Source organism: Mauremys reevesii, linkage group 17 (assembly GCF_016161935.1).
Source record: "Mauremys reevesii isolate NIE-2019 linkage group 17, ASM1616193v1, whole genome shotgun sequence".
NCBI lineage: Eukaryota > Metazoa > Chordata > Testudines > Geoemydidae > Mauremys > Mauremys reevesii.
The window spans coordinates 31,671,861-31,687,802 of NC_052639.1; the positions used below are offsets into that span (position 1 = coordinate 31,671,861).

Consider the following 15,942-nt stretch of genomic DNA (forward strand, 5'->3'; position numbering starts at 1 on the left):
CCTTCACACACTCCCTGCTTCTCACTCTCTGGGCTGGGAACAAGCCACCGGCATGTGCGTCCATTGGATTATTTTTATTTAATTACTTCTCATTGTTAAATTATTTATGTTTTTTAAATTTCATTGCAGTGCATTTTCTTCCTGCCACTGTCACCTGGCAGCTAAGGGATGTGAGATTCTCCTCCATTGCGTTTCTGCCCACGGAAAAAGAAGAGACCCCACACTTCAGTACCTTTGGAAATAAAAGCAACCTGGAAACAAACCAGCTGTCTCCTCAGTGTGCAGTTTGTGTCTCTTTTGGTGCAGTTGATGTGTGTGCAGCATGTGTGGTGGACAGGGGCACTGTGTGCTCACATGGGAATTCACCATCCTTGGTGCAGGATTTGACTTGTTCTGGGAGTGAACATAGCACTTGTGGAGTTTCAGGCACAGGCTGCATGACCCCCTCCATTTATCTTTGGTGCAGATACAGCCCAGGCAGCACTAGTGCAACCTCCTCTCCTGCTGCCCTCCACCATCATCTGCACAGCCCACCTGTCAGGGCAGGAGGGGAATGTTGCTCCATGGATCCTGGTTCTCAGATGGGACTACCCTGGGATGGGGAGGTGTGGTTGCATCCATTAGGTCACCAGACTGAGCCTTCTAATATCCTTTGGTGATTGTTCCCAAGATCCAGGACTTTGTGCTCAAACATCTCCCAGCTTCCTTGTTTAATATAAAGGCCAAGGTTTCCTTGCAATATACAGGAAGAAAGTAGATTTTCACCCCAGATGGGACTTCAACCCACAATCTCTGGCTTCAGAAGCCAATGCCTTATCCATTAGGCCACTGGGGCCCTGATGTACAGCTACTGAAGAGATGGAAATTCCCTCTCATAAATGCACATTCCTCGCATTTGCTTCAACACCAAATAGCCCCTTTATGTGCCTTACAGAAATGTCTGCATCCCCTGGCAGCGAGGCAACTGGGCAGGTTGCTGACACAATTACAACCCAGAATACAAAGTGTACAGTGCTGACTATATATAGTTTTATTACAAATATTTACACTGTAAAATATAAAGTACTATAGTGCAATCTCTTTATCATTAAAGTGCAACTTGCATATGTAGATTTTTTTTTGTTGCATAAGTGCACTCAAAAAGAAAACAATGTAAAACTTTAGAGTCCAGTCAGTCCTATTTCGGGTTCAGCCAATCGCTGAGACAAACAAGTTTGTTTACATTTACTGGAGATAGTGCTGCCCGTGTCTTATATACGTCACCTAAAAGTGAGAACAGGCTCTCTCATGGCACTTTTGTAGCCAGCGTTGCAAGGTATTAACGTGCCAGATATGCTAACATCCATATGCCTTCATACTTCAACCACCATTCCAGAGGACATGCTTCCATGCTGATAATGCTCGTTAAAAAAATAACGTGTTAATTTGTGACTGAAGACCTTGATGAAGAACTGTATGTCTCCTGCTCCATGGTTCTATCCGCATTCTGCCATATATTTCATTTTATGGCAGTCTTGGGTGATGACCCAGCACATGTTGTTCACTTTAAGAACACTTTCACTGCAAATTTGACAAAAGCGCAAAGAAGGTATAACGTGAGATTTCTAGAGACAGCTACAGCGCTCGAGCCAAAGTTTAAGAATCTGAAGAGCCTTCCAAAATCCAAGAGGGACGAGGTGTGAAACGTTGTCAGAAGTCCTCAAAGAGCAACACTCTGATGCAGACACTACAGAACCTGAACCACTAGACAGGAAAATCAATCTTCGGTTGGTGGCATCGTTATCGAGCAGTACCTGTCATCAGCATGGAAGCATGTCCCTGGCCTCTGATTGCTAGCAGCTCGGAGAGGAGAACAGGGGCTGGACCTCTCCATGGCCGCCTGGTCTGCTCACTCCCTCTGAAGCCCATAGCCAGGGCCAGCCTTTGGGGTGGGTGCCACCAGGGAATTGCCCAGGGCTACCATGGTCAGAGGCGGTGCTGTACGGTAGCAGAGAGGTGTGTGCTGCTGGTGTAAAGTCAGAAACTGCTCCCGGCTGGCAGGGAGTGCTGCTTGGGGTGGTGCCCAGATTTCTCCCTGCTCCCTCCCGGCATAGGAGCATGGGGGGAGGGAGGGGAAGAGAAGGGGGAGATAGCGGTGATGAGCGGATACTGCTCCCCCCAATGTTCCTCCGTGCCCCCCTCTCACAGCCCCCTAGCGATGTGCGGAGGAGCAGTGTTCAGGGGCGGCGGGGGGAGCGAGCAGCAATGCCAGCTACTCTGTGCATCCAGGTCAGTTTCCCCAAGTGGGCACAGGAGGGTGCAGGGGTTAGGGAAAGGGGCACAGTGCAGGGATTACGGGTGCGGGAGGAGGCAGGGGTTAGGGGAACTGGAGGGCACAGGGTTAGGGGTGCAGAGCTTCAGGGTTGGGTGCCAGAGGGAGCAGGGATTAGGGGACAGTAGCACAGACCCCACCTACTCCTCCTGCTTTCTCCTGACACCAGCACCACCCTTCCCAGCATCGCCTCATGGCAGCATCTGCTTCGGACTCGCACCAGAAACAGGAAGTCTGGGCCCTGCCTGTCAGCGGCTGTCAGGAAATGGAAGCAGGAGACACGACCACTCCCATGGTGCTGTGGGGCCTGTCCTGGCTGGTGGGAGATGGAGGCAGTGGATACTACCACTCCCATGGTGCCATAGGGTTTTCAGGTGGGGTGCCTCCCCTGGGTTGGGCTCCAGGAGGTTTGGCATCTTAAGAGACTGGGGTTGCTTGGAGGAGGTTTGAGGACCAACAGCGAAGGGAAGTTGGACACTGGCCAGAATACCAGGGAGACAAGGCAGGTGAGGTGATACCTGTTACTGGACCAGCTTTGGAGCCACACAGGGTCTTCTTCATGCAGGGAAAGGTGCTCAGAGCATCACAGTTCAATAGAAGGTGGAACGCTCTGCCCTGAACACCAGACATTCCCCTGCTTCCTGGAACAGGGGCCTGTCCCCATTGTCCTGTAAACAGCCCCACCATGTACCCCAGAGGTGGCTGCATCTTAGCACCAAGACACCAGTGGTCACTGCTCCAGAGGAGATGGTACATACAGGCCACTGCCCTACGTGGCCCACACGTTACTGCCCCAAGAGATGAGGTACACACAGGCTACTACTCAAACTGGGCACCTGGGGTCACTGCAGCAATGGTTGTGGGGGATACATGCAGGGCACTGCCGCACATGGCCACCAGGGGCCACTGCTGCAATGGTGGTGGTTTGGGGCAGGGGGGATGATAAACAGGCCACTGACTGAAGTGGCCACTACCACAATGGTGTGGGGAGAGAGGAGGGAGATATCAATAGGGCACTGCCACACCAGGGCACCACAGGAGGTCACTGCTCCAATTAGTAGAGATACACATCGGGTAGTGCCCCAACTGGGGGCCCTACCCCAGAGAGAGAGGGGGCTGGGGAGAGAAGAGGAAATCAAAGGCCACTGCCTCACTTAGCCACCAGGGGTCACTACCTAAATAGGGGGGGACAAACACACAGGGCACTGCCCCACCTGACCAACAGGGTCACTGCCCCAATTGGGGATATACAGAGGTATTGCCCCACAGAGATGCCAGGGATCAGTGCCTGCCATACCTGGCTCAGGGTAGAAGGGATAGGGTGACCAGATGTCCCAATTTTATAGGGACAGTCCCAATATTTGGGGCTTTTTCTTATGTAGGTGCCTATTACCCTCCACCCCGTCCCGATTCTTCACACTTTCTATCTGGTCACCCTGGGGGGCAGGGGCAGGGAGAGAGGGGGCTACACACAGGGCACTGCCCGACGTGGCCACCAGTGCACAGCCCTAGTGGGGGGGTGACACACACCAGGAGCAGGGCTCACTGCCACAAAGGGGTTGGAAGATACTGAGGGCACTGCCTGACACGGCGACCCAGGCACCCTGCCACCTTGGGGGAGGTGAAAAACACACCTCAGGCACTGATTCCTCTGGCTACCAGTGGTCACTGGCCCAAGGCAGGGGTTGGGGGGACTAAATACACAGGGGACTGCCCCACTGGGACAACACGAGTCACCGAGATGAGAGTGGGATATGCAGAGGGCACTGCCCCAATGGCTCATATACATACAGGGCGCTGCCTCACCTACCCACCAGCGCTCACAGGCACAATGGCAATGGTGGGGTCACATAGGCAACTGTCCTCAGTGGCCAGCAGGGGCGCTGCAGCAATGCTAGGGGATACATGCCAGGCATTGCTGCCCCTCACCACCAGGAGTCACTGCTCCTACAAGGAGGCCCCTACAGGACACTCTCGTGCCTGGCCAGCAGGAGTCACTATCACTGGGGAGGGCTATGGGAAGCAGAGAAAGAGCAACTAACTGCAGTGGGAAAATCGTCATCTACCGGGAGAAAGAAGCGGACTCCGCTAGGACATCGCACCAACTCCGGCCAGGCTGGATACCAGCAATTCGGGGCTGGAGCAGCTCCAGCTAGAGGCTGGGCGGAGGCAGGTGACCTCGGTCTCTGTGCTGAGCAGGATGCGTTGGCAGCGAGGAGGGACAGGAACCCCCAGCCAGGGTCTTGCTGCCCAAGGAGGAGATCTGTGGCAGTTTTGGAGTAGCTGGTTCAGCAGCCGTGAGCCGCATGCTTGTCCCGCCTGAGCTCTCCAGGAGCACATAACACACAGGTGTACACTGGATGTAGGCACCAGTGTAACGACAGGGCCAGACTCTGCTGAGTGCTGCCTGCGAGAGACAGGGGCAGAGTCAGACGGGCAGATGGGGGCAGGAGATGACAGGGCCAGCGGCCATGAGCTGAACCCATCACAAGTCCAGCCTGTGACGTCACCATCCGTCCCTGCAGCTCTCCATCTGTCCCGCTGTCCGTCCAACTCTCAACCCCATCCGTCCCCAATGTATGCCACACACCCCCCTTCACCCATCTGCCTCACACACTCATCTATTTCCTCATGCATCCTGCTGTCCCTCTGATTGTCCCTGCAGTGCCCAGCACAAGGAGGCATAGTGGACCCTGAGTGAGGCTTTTGGGTGATGCAGTAATGGAGCTAGCGGGTGATAAGGAGGGTTCTGGGAATCTCTAATCCCAGCCCCACTTCTCCTGTGCCCAAAGCCATGACCACGAGCCCACCCCTCTCAGTCTCAGACCCCACAGCCCCAAAGACATGACTGGCCACTCATGCTGTGACCCAGTTACACCAATGAGGTCTCCCCGAAGATAGAGGATTGGAAGAGCAACCCCCTTATCCTGGCAGGCAGGACACATCCTTTCCAATATGGCAGAGACCTTGCCCGGGGCAGATGGATCCAGCTGAGCCCATAGGAGACTGGGGAGGGGAGCAGAGGAAGAGGATGCAGGCAACTGAACATGACAGGTGTCCATGAAAGGGGAGAGAGTTTGAGTGTAAGTTGGCCAACATAGAGAAACCTCGGAGGAAGAAAGAAACTCAGAACAGGGAGTCACCCTCATGGATCCAACTTTCTGCTAGGGAGCACACACCACTCCTGGCCAGAGATGATCAGCCCTCGCAAATGGCAACATCATCTCCCTTGAAGCCACAGCTAGTCTGGAAACCCACACCCAGGTAACAGGAAGTCCCTGCCTGGAGCCAGGAGGACTGTGACCAGAGCCCTTCCCAAACCAGATACATATCTCACCGACAGAGACAGCTACTCTGATCCCAGCTGGGCAGGTCTTGCCTGGCATCAACAGGATTCACGCAGTCACTGCTCTCGCTCACTTTCCATCTCACCTCAGGGCTGGACTCCGTCCCCGCGATTTATTTTCTCTTGGTATGAAACACAACACAAAAGAAAAAGCAACGGTGGCGAGGCTCCTCTTCTCACTACTCCCACACCCCAGGGCTCCGGCTTCAACCCTCCTCCCATTCTGCCATCACAGCTACAATTAGAAATCTGCAGCCTGGGCTCACACCTGGTTGTCTCCCCAATCCTTGGCGCTGTCCAGCACGTCTCCCTCCACAGAAGTCACCTGGCCTCGTCTTAGACTCCATCTTCATATTGCTCTTCTCCTTCCCAGAGCTCCTGCTCTGCCCCTCAGGCCTGTCTGTGCTCAGCTCTGCAGGCAGAGGAAGGGGCACGATGGGAACACACACGCCCCATTCCAGACACCCGCAGCATCCACCGGGCTGCAAACCACGTCACCTGTGGCCAAAACCACCCCCACCCCGAGGAGCAAACAGCCTTTGTGAGCCCAGCACACACAAGGCAGGAAAAGTCACACCCACCCCAGCCCAGCCCAGGGAGCTTCCCTCACTTCGGCCACAGGCCCACGGGGCTCCTGGATGGGCAGTGGGGCCCCTGAAGAACTAGCTCAGCGTGTGATGAGTGACTGGGGTATGTGGGGCAGGGCCGCCCGGGGGCAGGAGGGCAGTTGCCCCAGGCCCCACAGGGGCCCCACTGGAGTTTTCAGGGCCCCTGGGCAGGGTCCTTCACTCGCCCGGGGGCCTGGAAAACCCTTGCGGGGCCGGGCCCAGGAGCTTCCTCCGCTCCGGGCGGAAGGACCCCCGCTGGCGAGTTACCGCCGCAGCGGCACCACCGCCGAAGTGCCCCCGGGGACCGAATTCCCGCCTCTGCCCGAGCCCCCGCCCGGATCCCACGGATCCCAGCGGCCGCAGCGCGCCAAAGGGGAGCCTCGAGCGAGGGCCGGGGCCTCCCGCGCGCCGAGTCTCTGTCCCGCGCTCTCTCCGCCAATCAGGGAGGCGGGGAGGCGCGGCGAAGGGACGAGTTACGGCCCCTCCTGCAATAGAGGCGCGTGAGAGAGACAGAGAACTACGCTTCCCAGAGTGCACCGGGAGGAGCGCGTTGTCCGAGCAACCGGCGCACTTCCGCTCTGAGGCAGGCCAGGAACTACAACTCCCAGCCTGCCCGGGGCACCTCCGTCCTCTCGAGCCCAGGAAGGGCGGGTCCCTGGGTCAACCTGACACCTCCCCTCACAACTCCTCAGCCCCGCCCCCAGAGAGCCCCGCCCCCCTCCGGCTCCTGACGCGAACTCGCGTGTCCCGGGGTCTCGCCTGGCCCTGCCCCCCCCCCGCCTGCTTCTCCCTTGGCCTCCTGTCTCCCCACCCGGGGGGGGGGGCTGTTGGATGGAGCCATATGGAAATATGGGGGAGCCAGGACTCCTGGGTTCTCCCCCAGCTCTGGGAGGGGGGTAGAGTGGGGGAGGGGCAGGGCTGGGAGCCAGGACTCCTGGGTTCTCCCCCAGCTCTGGGAGGGGGGCAGAGTGGGGGAGGGGCAGGGCTGGGAGCCAGGACTCCTGGGTTCTCCCCCAGCTCTGGGAGGGGGGTAGAGTGGGGGAGGGGCAGGGCTGGGAGCCAGGACTCCTGGGTTCTCCCCCAGCTCTGGGAGGGGGTAGAGTGGGGGAGGGGCTGGGGTGCCTGCTGCCCTCGCAGCGAACAGCAGAGCGCCCCCTGCAGCTTGCCGCCCCAACCACGTGCTTGGTGTGCTGGTGCCTGGAGCTGCCCCTGGTTCCAGCCCCTCTGCCCAGGCAGCTCCCCCAGCCTGACACACACACACACACACAGAGCCCCTGTACCCGCCCCACCCCAGGGCTCCTCAGCCCAGAGGGGAGCCCCCCGGCTGAGTGGGGAATCAGACCCCCCCGAAATTACCCTGGGACCAGCTTGATCTTCCTCCGCCCTGCCCTGCTCTGCATGTATTCAGAGTGAGTCAGTTTCCCTGTCCAGCCATGTGTCTCTTCTCCTCCCCAGTTCCTTCCAAACCGCCCCATTGCCCCTGCACCCCGGGCTGGGTCTCTGCCAACCCTCCTGCCCCCAATATCTCCCTGCCCCTACAGGTCTATAGGGCTGGATCCCTCCCTCCCCCGTTCTCCCCTCATTTCCTGCCTCTGGGGGTCTATGGAGATGGGTGTCTCCTCTGCCATCTCCTCCTCTACCCCCAATATCCCTCTGGGGCTCTCTGGGGCTGGGGCTCTCTCCCTGCCCCTGTGCTCTCCCCTGCACACGATGTCCTGGGAGTGACTCAGTTTCCCTGGACCAACATTTCACACACCCCACCCCCACCCGACATGTCTCCCTCCACCCCACCCCCTTCCTCCTGCACCCCAGGCTGGGTCTCTGCCAATCCCCCTTCTCCCCTCCTGGGGGAGAGTCCGAACCCTCCCTGCCCCCCAGAGCTGGGCACAAAGGGGCCTAATGCAGATCTCTCCCCCATACAGACCCGGCTGGGGCAGCAGCAGCAGCAGCAGCCCAGGCACCCACCGGCCCCAGCAGCCCCACTCTCCAAATGCCCTGCACCGCACACACCCGCCGGCCTCACAGCTCCTCCCCACCCTCCCATGGTTTCATGGGCTCAGACTCATAGACTCGAAGGTCAGAAGGGACCATAATGATCATCTAGTCCCACCTCCTTCACAATGCAGGCCACACAATCTCACCCATCCACTTCTATAGCAAACCCCTAACCTATGTCTGACTTACTGAACTCCTCAAATTGTGCTTTGAAGACCTCAAGCTGCAGAGAATCCTCTAGCAAGTGACCAGTGCCCCATGCTGCAGAGGAAGGCGAGAAACCTCCAGGGCCTCTGCCAATCTGCCCTGGAGGAAAATTCCTTCCCGACCCCAAAGATGCTGATCACTTAAACCCTTAGCATGTGGGCAAGACTCACCAGCCAGCACCCACGAGAGAATTCTCTGCAGTAACTCACATCCCAACCCATCTAACATCCCATCCAGACCACTGGGCATACTTACCTGCTGAGAATCAAAGATCAATTGCCAAATTCATTGCCAAAATTAGGCTAGCCCATCATACCATCCCCTCCATAAACGTATTAAGCGTAGTCTTGAAGCCAGATATGTCTTTTCCCCCCAATACTCCTTGGAAGGCAAGTCTAAACTCCTAGTGTCCACTTGATAGCCACTGGTTCTTCTTCTTCTGCACAGCATCGCTCGTGGAGAACAAGGACCTGCAAATCTACAGTCGTACTCTATCTTTGTTTCAAGAATGAAAACAAACTACCGCCTCAGAGGACCAGAACGGATTTCAGCTGATGGACAGCTTTCCTCAGTGTTTGTACATTTTAACAGGAATATATTGAATGATGAAATTCATTTCACGTCCCCGTTCAGCGGAACTCCTGAACATACAGGAGATGGATATGAAAATATAGATCACTTAAAAAAGAGGACATGTAAGAGAGCAGCTGGACTTGAACCAGAAACCTCTCGATCCGCCCTCAAATGCACCACCACTGAGTTCCCTGAGGCAGCTGAGTGTTGGAGCCAGTGATCTTGAAGAGTATGAAGGGGACACTTATTTCAAGAGCTTCTCTTCCATTCCCAGACATGAGTGGTTTTAAAAATGGAGTTTCATTACATTTTCTATGTGCATGTAAACACCACAGCTTGCACAATCCCACAACTGCTCAGTCTCACCAGAGCACAATAACTTTGGAGGCCCCAAACCCAGCTCTGCGGCCTTTAACCTCTTCAGCAGTTCTCCAATGCCTTAAAGCCACAGGGCACAGCATGGAATTTGACCCCATTAATCCTAAATCAATTTGGATGAAAAATCTTTGCAAAAATATTTCGTTTTCCAAACCAAAAGCATCTCCCGTATGTGGCGTCCCCTTAAACTGTCTCTTCGCACACAAAGAGGAGACACTTTAATTTGGAAACGAGATAAGATGCTTCAGTCAGGGTAAGCAGTTGCTCCCCTTCATGATTGAAAGATCATAAAATGTCAGTAAAATTGACTTTCAGCCCTTACACAGCAGACCCCACTGACGGCATCTCCCCGGGGCCGGGTGGAGCCAGCTCACCTTCTCAAACCTTCCCATACCCGGGGGAACGGGAAAGTGCGAGGCTGCAGCGCCACCTAGCGGCCACAGGACAAATCGCCGGCTGCTGCACCTGTGGGCACTGGGAGTTCGATTAACATGGAAAGTTGCCTAATGCAAGGTTGGCAAAACGGGGGTCTGCTGCACTACATCATCATCTGCAATGACTCAACCCGATAGGACACCTCCTGTGCTACGCTGCTACTAGTGACCCTCTCAAACAGGTCCCCACAGCTCCCCAGCCTCCCCCCACCAGGAGGCAGCTAGGAGAGGCTTGTTACACTGCTCTACAGCCAAAATGCTTCTGAAATAAATGGAGTCCAACTTTACTAATTCTGGGTCACTGAGAACGAAAATGATGCTTAAAATTCTTGATTGGCTCTAGTTTTCAAGATATGCTATTGAGTCAGTATTTATGACCCTTGACTTGGGAATGGGGAGGATAAGTGAGTTATAAAGGGACAGGATCTCAATTTAAACCAGTAATGACTAAACTACATCTTTGACTGGATCTATGAATAAATCTATGAATGGCTTTGGACAGTACTTGCTTTTAGGCAAAACAATGAAGGATACAGTCTGAAGCTGGTATTGCCTCATACATGATATGAATTGCATCATGTTATTCCTAGAAGTCATGGATGATGCAATCATAATGAAGCTGAACCAATTGCCCTATATCAGCTCTAGAAATCATACAGTGTCTTGCTCTCTTATTTGTCAGTGTTTGATTTTGCAAAGGGACCCATTTCTCTTTAGCCAAAGTGAGCAGAGATGCCTCGTACTTGTGTGAACAGTGCAGATAACTTGTGCTATGTTTGTGGTGAAGTGACTTTTGCATCACAAAAGTGCAGTATAAACACTATGGTTAAGAAAGCCTATCACTTTTCTTTTGGCTGCAAAATTGGAGATCAGGTGTGTGTTGGAAGCAATGAGTGTGGCAATCTCAGTGAACCGAGGAGGGTGACGGTGGTCAGAGAGAGACAACGGAAGGTTAAAGGGGCAACGATGGGCATAACGATGATGATTGTGTTGTATTTCATTCCTTAGATCTGGTGCCACGGCCGTCCCTTTAGCCTTGTAGTTTACCAAGAGTAAAACTAAATATCTGTTGAGATACAAGGGAGAGTCTGTGTCCATTCCTGCTAGCTGCACAGGGTTTGACATTGCTGCTTTCAATCCTCCGGCTCTGCCGAGACAAAGGAACAATTCAGGCGGTCACTGAACTGAAGGAGGAGATGATTTTCTGACAGGAGGGACTGCTCCTCTTAAAGGTGTTTGGCAGGCAGCCTCCTTCCCAGGTCTGTCCCGACAACACCCAGTTGAAAGGGACTCTCCTCAGCCCTCCTCAGCCCGGTGAAAACAGCGAGTGAGTGAGCGTGGGGAGAGCGGCGACGGAGGGAGATGGATTGAGGGCCGGGACCTCTGTGAAGGGGCAGGATGAGGTGTTCAGTTTTGTTGGGTCAGAAAGTTGGCAACCTCAGATCCAGGAAACAACTCAAACACCCAATGAGTCTGGCCAGGGCAGGACATCAGCTTTGAGGGGAGGGTGGGTGTGACAGTGACATCACAAAGGCCTTTTGCAGGAACTCGGCCTATTGGGCAAAGGTGGTGGGGCAGGTGACCTCACAGAGACCCCGACATCAGCCGGGCAGGACAGAGGTGCAGGGCCAGGCCAGTCTCTGAGACCTCCCGGCTTTGCTGCCGCAAGTCTCCTTCGCGAGGTCTCTCCTCGAGGGCTGAGAGAGAATTAGGATTCAGAGTTGTGAGCATGAGGAGGAACCTCTGTGGAGTTTTCTCCTTTCCTACCACTGATTGTGCCGAAAACAAACTTCCCTTTGAGAAGGTAAGAGGCTCAGAGAGCTTTGGAACCTGTTCCGTCTGATCCACCTGGCGCAGGCAGCATTCTAGGCACAGACAGCACTGGCTTCAGGTGGCAGAATTTGATTTCCTCCTAGGTTTTGATGATTGGAATCCCTGGGGACATTGGGGTGTATCCTTTTTGGTTTATCTTTTCCTCTTTCCTCCCTCCTTTCTCCTCTTCTCTTGCTTCTTTTTCCCTTTTCCAGCTTCCTCCCTCTACCTAGGAGGGACGGGTCTGGAGTGCGGGCAGGGGAGGGTATTGCTCTCATTGCGGGAGGTCCTCACCAAGAGGTGGGTCTGGGTCTGAGAGTGATCCTCTGATGGTGTCCTGGGCCGTCCTTTGGGACATCTGGTGAGACCCCTCAGCCTCCTGCCCCTCAGAGTCTCAGTGCTGATTGGCTGAGCAGGGGGCTATCGACACCAAGGAGACTCAGGTCAGTTTGGTCTCTTTTCAAATCAGGCAAATAAGTCACAACCAATCCAATGTATGGAATTAGTCTTGCTGCTTCTCTCCATTAATTGTCTCTTGGCAGGTCTTGATTTTCAATAATGTCCTAGGTCTTCTAAAATACTTGCTGAATAATTACTATGAACCACTGTTGGACTCTAGCTCACTTGAGGCACTTTATTCTGCTCACTCAATGTGTGAAATTCAAGATGTGAGAGAGAGGCTGAAAGTCAGGAGCAGTGTTTCCTCTAATTTGTTATGTCCATGTGTGGAATGAATTTTGTTTTGGGCACAAATATGGAGGTGAGGTGTGACACATCACCTGCATATTGCGCTCCTTACAAAATTCATTCTGCACATGGATGGTGTGTGGCAGGGGTGAGGCTGAAAGGTTTGGAGTGTGGGAGAGGCTCAGGGGGTTGGGGCGCAGTGATGTGAGGGCTCCGGCTGGGGTGCAGGCTCTGGAGTGGGGCTAGCGATGAGGTCTCAGCATTGGAGCAGAGGGTAGGGCGCAGGGGTGAGGGCTCTGGGGTGGGGCTGGGAATGAGGAGATTGGGGAGCAGGTTGCCCCAGGGAGAAAGAACTGCCCCCTCCAGCCCTCTCTCCCCACAGCAGCTCAGGGCCAGATGAGAGGGCACCTGTCTCCAAGCCGCAGCAGCGCTGGTGGGGCTGGGTTGGGACTGAGGGAGGCGACAGGATTTATTTTCCGAAGTCAAAGGAGGAAGGGATGGAGTTATGCTTCAGTTTTACCTCATAAACTTATTCCTGTCTAACCTACAGGACACTATGGGAATAAGACACTATGTCATGTGGTGACATCACAAGAGCAGAGGATGTGAGAACTACAGCAACTGAGAGGGTGGGGGATTTAGAGTCGGATTGTTTCAAATGCTGCATTTGTCGGCTGACATTTAACAGCAACGCTTAGCTAACACAATGGAGAAAGGAATTCTCTGCTAAAGATTCAACCTGCCCCTTTGGCCAACTCTGCCCCTTCCTGACCGGGTGTGCTCAGAACAGCCCCACCTCCCCGCACACACACACACACAAGCCCACAGCTGGGCACCCAGCACAAAGCCAGGAAGTAGTTGCTTGGCTTGTTTTACTTTTGCTTTGCAGAAGGTTTTCAAAAGCATTTTCTGCTCCTGTTCCCCATGGTGAGGAAGCAGATGGTTGTGGGAAGGAACCTGAGGCGGTGGAGCCGGGGCAGTGGGGAGTTGGGGAGGCTGAAGAGGGCAACGGGAGGCTGGAGGTGACTGGGGCGATGGGGAAAGGAACAGTTTGGAGGAGGCTGAAGGGAGATGGGAACAGGACATTTGGGGGCTAAAGGGGCAATTGGGGCAGTTGTGGGAGGCTGAAGAGGGTGATGGGGAAGTTGGGGAGGCTAAAGGAGCAATGGGGAAGTTGGGGAGGCTGAAGGGGCAATGGGTTGAAGGAGGCCGGGGCAGAGAGGCTGCTGGGGGCTGCTCGTCCCCACGGGAGGAGGAGGAAGAGGAGCTGCCCTTCTTTCTGAAGCTGTTTCCTGTTAGATCTTGCAACTTCACTGTTCCTGAGCAGGGTCCTGTGATGAAAAGGAAACTAGAGAGATTCGTGGTCCTGCTTTCAGCAGGGGCTTAGGCTAGATGAGCTCCTGAGGTCTCTTCCAACCCTCATTGTCTAGGATTCTGTGTTTCTGTGGAGGACAGGTCCATCAATGGCTGTTGCCCAGGGTGGGCAGGGATGGTGCCCTAACCTCTGTCTGTCAGAAGCTGGGAATTGGGCCACAGGGGATGGCTCCCTGGATGATTCCTGTCTGTTCATTCCCTCTGGGGCACCTGGCACCGGCCGCTATCGGCCGACAGGACACTGGGCTAGATGGAGCTTTGGTGTGACCCAGTCTGGCCGGTCTTCTCTTCTAATGCTCTTCTCACATGCTCAGTAACAGCTGCAAGCTGCTGCCCTCACGCGCCATCAGAATCTGCTCCCTGCAATCAAAGGCCGGAAAATCCCCCTGAAGGGGGGAAATCGGAGGGCAGGATGGGCAGATGGACAAAACTGGGACAGGATCAGGGGTTCAGACGGGGCTGCCCTGCCAGGTAGGTGCAGAAGGAAAACCCCAGCTAGAGGAGGCAGAGGGGATAGAAGTTCCCACAGATGGGGTGAGCCGGCAGCAGCAGTTCCAAACTAGGGTGTGGTGGATGGTAGAAGGACTCGTGTTCCTTGCAGGATGGTCCATCTCAGCCCCCCCTCCCCAGGGCTGTGGTGTTAAAGGCCCCGAGTGGCCCAGTGCCCAGGCTCCACCGCTCTGCTCTAGCTGAAATGGTGACTGAGCTGCCAAGGAGATGTGATTCAGGGAAATAGTTTAAACCTCCCTCCCCCCATCCCCTCATCATAAAGCAAACTGATACTTTTAGACGTGTTTACGCCATTTCAAAGAATTCCTGGCCAGTTTCCGTCTCGGTAACATGTCTGCTTGGAGCCTCAGAGTAGCTCAAGATTTGTCTTATCTGCTGCTCTGATTGCCTGAGTTAGTCTCCCTGTCCTGAGCTCCCTGGAGTTCTGCACCTTTTCATTGTTTATTTCTAGCAATGGTATTTGGATGACAGTGTCCAGTAGTTCAGGCACCCAGCTGAGAGGCAGGAATTAGGACACACCGGGGAGCTGATCCCCCTGCCCCACTCGCTCTCATTAGTTAGCCCCAATGAACCCCCTTCAAAGGGAGAGCTGGACAGAGCCCCACCACGGCACACTGCTTCGTGCACTGACCTGAAACATGGGGGACCCTGGTTCAAATCCTTTCTCCCTTATGGATAGTGGCGGGGGTGATGCTGGCAGCCCAAGCTCATGCCGGTGGCCTCAGGCCTCCCTGAGGCACAGATCTAGCCCAAAGGCAGACTTGCCTAGGTGGCAGGATAGCCCCGAGTGCCCAAGGGGACTGTCTGTGACTCCTGCTCAGGCTGTTCGTGTGCCTGGGAGTTCGCTCTCGGGGGGTGGAAGCTCCCAGTCCCCATGGGGGGTGCCCTGGTGTGTAACAGTCTGCCCTGAGCTTGGTACTCACGTCCCTGAGCTACTCTCTGCAGCTGGACAGAGGGAATTGAACCTGGCTCTCCCACATGGCAGGTGGGTGCTGGGAGCACAGGACCTATCTGTGAGAGAGGGGCAGGGCTAGGACACCTCCCTGTTGTCAGTGTCTCCTGGGCGGGCTTGGCTGGCTCCTGCCTGGGAGCTGGTGGTTGTGAGTTGTGTTGTAAGGTGCCTGTGTCGCCCGTGCATCGTACAGGGAGTTCAGGCCCTAACTCCGCTTAGTGGATCACTGGGTTGTTCCTGTAAAAGCAGCAAAGAATCCTGTGGCACCTTATAGACTAACAGACGTTTTTGCAGCATGAGCTTTCGTGGGTGAAACAACAATTCGGTTGTTCCTGGATTTTCTCGCTGCTGAAACCAGGTCCTGTGACGCTCAGCACTGCCCCCCCTCAGTCCCGTCACGGGGTGTAGCCAGTCCGGTCTCTGCAGAGCCCAGCTGAGCAATGCCTGATTGACATGGGTGTGCACAGGAGAAGAGACAGAGCACAGGCTGGAAAGTGACACATCACAGCAAAGCCCAAACGCTCCTCCTAGGGGCACGATATTCCCTGTGGGTGCTGGGGACACGCTGTGATGGGATCCGCTGTGCCCCAGACCCTCTCCAGCCTGGGCTGTCTCCCACAATGCCCTGCTAGTGACCAGCAGCATCCCCTCCAGGCGCTGTTATCCCTCGGCACAACGGCATGTGGAGGCGGCTTGATTGCATGGATGCTGCCGGAGCCACTCGTGAATCCCACAGTGAGGTGCCCGCCAGATCC

At 55.1% G+C, this 15,942-nt stretch overlaps 1 non-coding gene across 1 annotated transcript; it reads right to left on the reverse strand.

Annotated features, from left to right (window-relative positions):
• Nucleotides 1-762: 762 nt before the first annotated feature.
• TRNAQ-CUG lies at nt 763-835 on the reverse strand. The gene has a single exon. It is a non-coding gene; the product is annotated as a tRNA-Gln (tRNA).
• Nucleotides 836-15,942: the final 15,107 nt, after the last annotated feature.